Below are 10332 nucleotides of genomic sequence, written 5' to 3'. Positions count from 1 at the left end.
TTTAAACTCCCCTTCAAAGGGATGATTCAGATTCAATATCTTGCAACATTTTGATTTCAAGATGCATCACTTCCAGTAAGTTCAGGTGGATGCCATGTCAGTTGTCACATCCCCTCCTGTACTTCCCACACAGCATTTGCTTGATAAGAGCCTTAAAGCTACAGCGTAACTTTTTCATATGAATAAATGTCGGTTACATTCAAGCCATCGCCCAAACCAATCGACACAAAGTTGATGAAGCCTATTATCAGCTCCCTACAAAACTCTCTCTGTATATTTTCTCAGTATGGCAGCGTTTATTTATTTAATTTTTTTTTGGCATTTTTATGCTTTATTGATAGTGTAGAGACAGAGGTGAAATGGGGCAGAGAGGGGAGTGACATGCAGAGAACAACCGCGGGCTGGAATCGAACCCGGGTCCGCTGCTGGCCGAGGCCCATGGGGGGGGGGGGGGGGGACGCTCTACCAACTGAGCTAAGGGCGCCCCCCAAACAGTTTATTCTATGTTTTCATCACGTCACCAGTGTTTTGGATGTCAAGCATTTTTTTTTTAAATACTTTATTTTTGTATTTTTGGAACATAAACACACAACTGAAAAAAAGTGAAAACAAAAGACAAAATAAAATGAACAACTAACATGGCGTACTCTACCTAACAGGTTTCAACCCGATCTCACGACGAGGCGTCACTTCCAGACGCATGGACCGGCGGCTCTGTTTCACGCCTTGCCTGACCAGGGCAGCTCTATTTCACGCGCACCTCCGTAGTCAAGATGGCGGCCGCTGTCGCGGCCGCCCGTAGTCAAAATGGCGGCCGCGGTTTTCCGTCAATGTTTTATCTATATTATAACCTCTCCCTAACCCTTGCCCTAACCCTAACCACCGAGGGGGCTGCAGCTAGATAGTATTGAAATGCTGGGAGAACATGTCGTGCTATTCCTGGGAGAACATGTCGGCCCCTGTTGGTGCTATTCCTCCGTTCATTTAGACTATTCCTCCGTTCATTTGGACGGCGGGAGGTGCGCGTGTAATAGAGCCGCCCTGGTCAGGCAAGGCGTGAAATAGAGCCGCCGGTCCATGCGTCTGGAAGTGACGCCTCGGCGTGATACCAGGTTGCAGGTTTATAAAGGCAAGGCAAGAAAAGTTTATTTCTATAGCACAATTCAGACACAAGGCCACTCAAAGTGCTTTACAGGGGCAAGATTAAAATACATAAAACACATTAGAAGACATTTAAAAGCGAATGAAAATAAGTAGAACATTTAAATTAAATAAAAAGTACAGGTTAAAATGGAAACTGAAAAGTCTTCAAACTCGATAAAGACATTGTTTAAACTAAAGGTGGACGTCAAGCATTTTGTGAATTAACTGTAGAAATGTATTTACTTAAAATGAACAGTTTTTAGAAGTTGTCATAGGGATAATATGGATGCCAAGTATGTTGTGTCTTGTAATGGTTAAATCTTGCAGCTGACTCTTCTGACCTACATTCAGACCAGAGAGGCGTGGTTAGCTGGCTGGTTGGGCTGTGGCTTGTGGCGTGACTTTCCCACAGTGATAGTGGGTGTAACAGGCGATTATGTACACACACACACACACACACACACACACACACACACACACACACATATATATATATATATATATATATATATATATATATATATATATATATAGGGGAAGGTGGGGTGATTTGTGCAACTTTTTACTCAAAGTGATTTTAAAGTGAGGCCTTGACAGTTATGTCTCCAACTCAAATATGTACATATATTTCAGGATGTTGTGCATCCCTGGCAATAAAAACTTTGGATCTGGAATAAACTGTTTAAGAAATATAGCTTTCGGAAAAAAAGTTGTCTTGTCGTGGGGTGATTTGTGCGTCATTGTGTCACAATGACAAAGTCACCATCATCATCTTTCTGGCCATCTGAACTCTCATCAGTGGTGTCGTTAAGTGGAATTGAGATGTCACTCTCTTCTGAGCTACTGTAGACAATCACTTTCTTTTGGTGACCAGCGTATACAGCCATGCCACTGGCACAACTCTCAGAAATGTACTTTGCACTAGTTGCTCCGTGCTTGTGGAACCAACTGCCACCTGACAAATGTGATTCCCCCTACATTTCTGCCTTTAAATCAAGGCTCAAAACCCATATGTACACCCTGGTGTTTCCTCCCCATTAACCTCTGCACTACTTACTTACCTCTGCACTACTATCTGTGTTTATGTGGATGTATGGGCTTTACGTCTTTTATTTTGGTTATTGTTATTTTACCTTCATTGTTTACCTACTGAATGCACTATGTACAGCACTTTGGACAGTGCAAACTGTCATAAATGTGCTTTTATAAATACATTTTACTTACTTACTTACTTATAACTCACCCAGGCCCTTGTGCACAAATCACCCCATCCCCAGAATTTTGGATAATAGGCATGATGCAGCAATTTAGGGTTGACATTGTGCTAACTATATAGACTCAAAGTGTAGCATACCAAAGCACTAAAACATGTGTCAAATGTTTTCAAACGTGTCTATAATTGTTCAGACACAATAATCAAAAAACCTTGATCATGGAAATTTTACTTTGAAAGGCAAAACACAGTTTTTTGAGCTTAAATGTGCTTATATCTTATTCCTTGTGTCTCCCTTCTTTACAGGATGAGTCAAATGGATGGCTCTTCTTAAATATGTGGTCACATTTCCAATTTCTTCCACGGTTTTCTAGAAACAAGGGGTTTTGCAACTTCCAAAATGCACAAATCACCCCACCTTCCCCTATATATATATATCAGCCTGCAGACTTGTCTTTCTGTCTGCAACTGCTCCTCCTGTGGTGAAACCCTGCATCCTCTGTGTGTGTGTGTGTGTGTGTGTGAAGCCCTGCCGTCCTCACTTAACCTCTCTTCGCTCTTGGCTCCATAGAGCTTGTGTGTCTGCCAAATAATACTGGTGGTAACCCGCACAGGCTAAAACGGATACTTTTGCACACGTACACACACTCACACACACACACACACACACACACACACACACACACACACACACACACACACACACACACTCTGATGATCATAAATGACCTCTAACAGCAAACAAGACCATCATGTCGCTACAGTTACTAAATATTCTCAAAAAAATCCCTCCCATTTGTTCCTGCTATTCTAGGCTCTCCCGAAAAGCATGTGAAAATATTTCTTACACACACACACACACACACACACATGCACGCACACACACACACACACACACACACACACACACACACACACACACACACACACTGCCTCCAGATGTAAATAGCTGGTCTTTTGTGTGAAAGCCTGGAGCAGGTTCAGAGTTGGACTGAACAGATTTACAGGTTTTGGTGCAAAGAGAAAATACTTTGTTCACTCAGAGTTAGACCAGTTACACCAGCAGCTTGTTTGGGTAACTTCATGCCTTCCTTAAAGGGGCTACCAGGAACTTTCAAACATTTCTCAAACAGTCAAATTTTTCCTCTGATTTTCCACTGATTATTTTATTTTTTATTTATTTATTTATTTTTTTATTAACCTTTATTTATACAGGTAAAATCTCATTGAGACCCAGGGTCTCACTTACAAGAGAGACCTGTTCAGGTAGGCATCAGCAGCAACACAAAGTTACAGACTAACTAAACATACAGGAGACACAACACAGAACACAAACGGTAAAATAACGCAGTACAAAGGGCAAAGATTGATCATGATTAACACGTGACAGTGAAACTTAATACAACCCTGGGTCTGCAAAAATACAAAAAAGTCACAAAAGCTCAGAAAAGATGCAACAACACACTCAAGTGTTTTTTTTTTTGCGTTTTAGAACTTTTTGCCACAGAGTTAGCACAGTTAGCAGGCCAACCACTTCTAATCTGACCTTCACCAGAATTGACCTTAGTCAGTTCAGAGAAAACACGCACGCACGCACGCACACACACACACACACACACACACACACACACACACACACACGCGCACACGCACACACACACATCCTTTTCCTGTTTTTAATTATGTCAAACCTATGACCTTATTTGCAGCATTTATGAATATTTTTTTTTATTTTTATTTTTTTTTATTTTAATTACATTTTCACACAATATCTGAATGTTAAACTATCTCAAGTGTCTCAATAAGTAACTGGATAGGAGTGTCCAAAAACTAATAATACACCCATTACTAACTGAGCAATAACTTTCTAAGTTTTGTCTGATTTGGAACTGCCCTTCCAAATCAGACAGGCCCCTTCAATCACAATTTTTAAAAAACACCTCAAGACCCATTTTTACTCGCTGGCTTTCGACCCAGTGTGAGACTTTTGATGTTATTTTATTGTACCTTATTTTTGTTATTTTAGATATTATTTTTTACCTTAGCTTTATTCATTTTTCTATCTATTTTTATTGTACCTTATTTTACTTATTTTTATTGTACCTTATTTTACTTATTTTTATCTATTTTTATTGTACCTTATTTTAGGCCTGTACAGCACTTTGTCTCTGCTCTGGTTTGATGAAAGCGCTTTGTAAATAAAGTTGGATTGGATTAGATTGGATAAATATAAGTATTCAAAACACTGTTTACCTTAAGCTCAGTCCTTGTTAAGTAACATCAAAAGCCCCTTGAAACCCCTTTGACCTACATTCATTTAGATATTAATTCCATTTGGTATATGATATTATAGTGGTATTGCTGTTTTGTTAAAAAAAATAAAAATAAAATAAAATAAAATAAAATAAAATAAAATAATAAAATAAAATAAAATAAAATAAAATAAAATAAAATAAAATAAAATATTAAAATAATACAAATTTTAATTTTAACCAAAACTATTAATTTTTTACTTGAGCATAAGTTACTAAAAATATAAGTATATTCAAAGACTTTTCACTTTACCCTTGTTAAGTTATATTCAAACGACCCTCAAAACCCGTGACCTACATTCTGCTGGGAAATGCCGACGTGAGGACATTCCTCGTGTTAGTGACGTGTCTCTCTCTTTGAAAGCCGAAACTTTTCCTTTGACCTCTCGACCTCAACCTTTAAACAGAAGATTACTGAGACACTGAGAGGTGCTGCAAGCTAAAAACAATCTTAACTCACTTAACCTGACCAGTCAGTCAGTCAGTCAGTCAGTAAGTCACACACACACACACACACACACACACACACACACACACACACACACACACACACACACACACACACACACACACACACACACACACACACACACACACACACACACACACACACACACACTCACTCACTCACTCACTCACTCACTCACTCACTCACTCACTCACTCACTCACTCACTCACTCACTCACTCACTCACTCACTCACTCACTCACTCACTCACTCACTCACTCACTCACTCACTCACTCACTCACTCACTCTCTCTCTCTTTCTCTCTCACTCATACACACACATCATCAACAATATATGGTATCTCATTACTTTAACGAACCATGCAACTTTTTTTTTTTGCTAAATTTCAATCTTGCACACTTCACTATTATCAAAAGGAACTTAACAGACAATAGACTAGAGCTAAATGTGACAGAGAGTAACTTTAAATTATTACTAACAACTCTTAAAGGTGCAGTGTGTAATATGACATCATCAAGAAAGTTCTACAAAGTTCTAGAATGCAACACTCCCTGGGTAACCCCAACCCTTTAGAATAATAACAGAAGCTACAGTGGCCTTCAAGGACAAGAACAATTCTACATTTTAAACAATGCACCTGATGACATTCCAACTATGACACTTTCAAGATGGCGGCACTAGGCCTTGGTCCAAAATATGCAGAAATATGGACATATATGAGACCCTTTCTAAGGGAAAAAATAATCATTCAAAAGCTATTATGCACTAAATTAAATGTACTTATGCATATTATCAATTACTTTCTACAAAAGATGCTAGGAAATAAAAACCAAAATTATACACACTGCAGGTTTAATTATTAGCTCACATGCAGTTTCATCACTTAATTTACAGGTCAAACTTGTAGCCAAGAGTGTCAACAGTTCAAAACAATGGCCTACGTTCCATCCTGCACATCAAGCATCATACTCAAAGTGTTGATCATCCTTTAATTGCATAATGTGTAACACTGTCAACACCCATTTCTCACAGACAGTTTACACATTGCAAAACACAAATAAAGTGTGGGGGTTATTATGTCATTTCTGCCTAAATTCCGAGCAGCAGCTAAACAGGACGTGACACGATCTACACGTCTACACACAGATGATCGTGATACAATTACAAGAACTACTTTCACATTTACAACACACAACAAGCTCTCATTGTAGATGGTTTTCAATATGCTTTTTAATTATTTTTTTTTTTTCAGACATATCAAAAACAATACAAAACAAAATGAAAAGCATAAAAATACAATAAACAAAATGTATGTTTAAATGACTTCACAAAAATAAAAAACATTATCTGTATTGATGAGATATGCCTGAAAAGGAGCAGGAAGAAGTATACACTTTTTTAATCCTACCCCTTTTCCATAGTACATTTTTTTTAAATATTTATTATATTCGCTTCTTGTATTCCATATAATCTCTATACAATCTGCTTTCACTTTTTATCAAATTATGTCATTTCACAAAAATTGTCTAATGTTTTTTTTCTTTGCTGCTTAGGGAAGTCATTACTGATCAAACACAATTGTAAAAATATGAACAAAAGGGGCGCCCTTAGCTCAGTTGGTAGGGCGTCCCCCCCCGGGCCGGGCCCAGCAGCAGACCACGGGTTCGATTCCCACCCGCGGTCGTTCTCTGCATGTCACTCCCCTCTCTGCCCCATTTCACCTCTGTCTCTCTGAACTGTCAATGAAGCATAAAAATGCCCAAAAAATATATATAAAAAAATAAAAATCTGAACAAAACAAGTTGATATATTTAGTTGTATGCTTTATTTTCTTGGATAAAATTAAAGTTTTTTGAAAGTTCCAAAACTGAAATGTAAAGATGACCGTATATTTATATTGCGACATTTTGACTCCAATACAAAAATAATTGAAACAGACCCACAGTCATTCAAACTTACAACCCTTGATAATTGTATTTGTCCTTCAAAACCAAAGTGTAAAGGGACTTTGGTCTCAGTCAGTGCGTTTCCATGGCACAACTAGATTAGATTATCACATATATCGAACTAGACACTCGAACGGACCGTGTCACTTGTCTGAGTTTACATGGCCTTTCAGATATCGGATAAATGTCCAATGCATGGCTGTCTCCACTATGCTAGGTGGCGCTGTAGCCCTTTCAACCATGCTTTCAACAAGTGTTGAAAGAGCCACGTCCGGTTCTTTTCCGTCAATAACCCATGGTGTAGCCTATCACGCGCAGGCACACAAGCACAGAACGAGAAGTCCGATAAGCGATGTCCGATCCCTGTATACATGCAGAGAGAATGCCGACAACGAACGACTTATCTAGGTGTTCTTATCCGACATCTCTTGTCCGTTATTGTGCCGATTTGTGTGCGAAGTAGATCGGATAAAGGTGTTTACATGCAGTTTAAAAGTCCTGTTGAAGTCTTATTCGTTTAGTTACCCGATTATGAGTCTGCATGTAAACGCACTGAGTGTGACCCACTGTTAAAATATAGACTTTTCCATTTGTGCATAATGTAGAACATTTATTTATTTACTTTTTGTATTAACATTCTTCTGGAAGTCTTCAGGTCTGAAGACTTTACTGTTTCCGTTTTAACCTGTAATTTTACATTTTTATTTATTTTTATTCTTTTTAAACTTTTTAATTATTTTATGTTTTATTTATATTCATGTTTCTCATTCGCTTTTTTTATGTATTTTTTTAATGTGTGCTCTATTCTTGATGTGTTTTTGTTTTTGCATCTGTAAAGCACCTTGAATGGCCTTGTGTCCGAAATGTGCTTTAGAAATAAACTTGCCTTGCCTTGCCTTACATTGAGAATATAGACCAAATGTAAAAATACATTTGTTATGAACAATGTTTTATTTACGAGTGCGGCTGCTTGTCGACTGTGACTTGATTCACAATCAGCTGAGAGGCTTCTGTAGACTTCAGTGTAAACGGACCGACAAACCTCAGACATACAATGGATGGTTAAGTAGACAGTATGTAGTATATACAGCCCCAGTATGGATTTTTCTTAAATCTTTATCTCTACATAACTTATTGAAAATGCTCTTAATGAAAACATTTTTATTGTGAATTTGGTAGAAATGTTGTCAGTAGTTTATAGTATACAATCAAAATGTTCATTCCACTCAAACAAATGCCTCTAAAGAGTAAAACAAGAGATACTGAACATTTGGAGTGGTCTCTTCATGTTTTCCGGAGCTGTACATGTTGAGTATGTGGGAGGGAGGACGTTAGTAGGCCTTTTACCACACAGACTCTCTTTCATCAGCTCTGCTTGTGACTGTGTGTTGAACCAACCTGTAATCAAAGGCTGTCATCACCCTGATGAGGGGTGTGTGTGTGTGTGTGTGTGTGTGTGTGTGTGTGTGTGTGTGTGTGTGTGTGTGTGTGTGTGTGTTCATCCGGGAATATGTGTGAGTTTACTATGTGGTGCAACAGACGATTGACACACTTTCTCAGAGTCTTGACCTTCTGAACTGACAGTCTACAGTTAAAACATTCACTCACATGCACACACACACGCGCACACACACACACACACACACACACACACACACACACACACACACACATGCACGCACACACACGCACACACACACACACACACACACACATTTAGGGCGCGTTTGAGTTTTGTTGCGAAAATGAATCACCATTTTGATGCATTAGTGTTCTCACTGGGAACCAGATATGAGCAAGTTAGTGTGTAGGAAGATTTGATTTAAAGGTGTAGTGAGTGATTCTGTGAACCAGGCTCTGTAAACTGGTATGTAAACAAAGGATATGTAAGCAAAGTGGTCCTAGCAACATGCCCTATCCTGTGGATTAACGCTGTATTTTTCACACCCAGTGCGGAGATATTCACTGATTTAGGATTTTTTTTTAAATTGTCAACACGTCTTTTCCAGAATCTCTGACTCCACACTTAAAGCTGCAGTGTGTAGAATTTTGGGTTTTATTTCCTAGCAGATTTTGTAGAAAGTAATTATAATATTCATAAGTACATTTAATTTGGTGCATAATAGCTGAAAAAAATGTTTTGAATTATTTATTTTTACCTTATAAAGGGTCTCATATATGTCCATATTTCTGCATATTTTGGACCAAGGCCTAGTGCCGCCATCTTGAAAGTGTCATAGATGGAATGTCATCAGGTGCATTGTTTAAAATTTAGAATTGTTCTTGTCCTTGAAGGCCACTGTAGCTTCTGTTATTATTCGAAAGGGTTGGGGTTACCCAGGGAGCGTTGCATTCTAGAACTTTGTAGAACTTTCTTGATGATGTCATATTACACACTGCACCTTTAAGGGTGGCATCAGCAGGTTCACCAGACGTAGTTACACATTCTAGTAAAACTATCTCTGCGTTCCAATCCCTATACTTTCTCGTATTTAGTATGAAAGAAAAAAGATTTAGGATGTCCCGATTCTTGTGGCCAGATTTAGGATGGTTAGAAAGACCCGGATGTCTACTACATCAGGACGAAATATTTTGTGTTGAAAACTGCATCCTATTTGGGCGATTCTGACCCACAATCCAGTGCGCACCGGAAGTGAAAAAAAAACATGGATGAGACGGATATAAAAGCAAGAGGCAAGATCAAGGCGCCATGTTATGATGAAATAAATAAGTAAAAGAGTAAAAGTGTCCCAAGTGTATCCTTACTGCTTTTTATGGTCAGATGTAGTATGTAGAATAGAAAAATAAGAATGAGTATGAGATTTGGAATGCAGGGTAAATCTTGGCTGCTATAGTTAACATGTCACAACCTGTGTATAGCTCTGTTGTTGATGTTGCCAACTGTCCAGATCAAGCTAGATCCCCACTTGTTGTCAAAATCAGTGAATATTTCCTCATGATCCACTACCTGTCCCTACTGTGTGTGCGCTGACGAACACATCTGGTGTTAATGCACAGCCTAGGCTCTGTAAAAATGCATGTAAACAAAGGATATATAAACATAGGGAGCCCAACCCAACATGCCCATTCACAGAGTCTAGGCTGTGTATTTACAGCGCACATACAGTATACAGACAGGTAGCGGATCATGAGGAGATATTCACTGATTTTGACAAAAAAAAAAAATTTGACAACAAGCGTTCTCCAGAATCACTGACTCCATCTTTAAGGGAACGCATAGCAACAGA

Source organism: Ammodytes marinus (assembly GCF_949987685.1).
Source record: "Ammodytes marinus genome assembly, chromosome: 11".
NCBI lineage: Eukaryota > Metazoa > Chordata > Actinopteri > Uranoscopiformes > Ammodytidae > Ammodytes > Ammodytes marinus.
Note: the sequence above shows the minus strand (reverse complement) of the source record.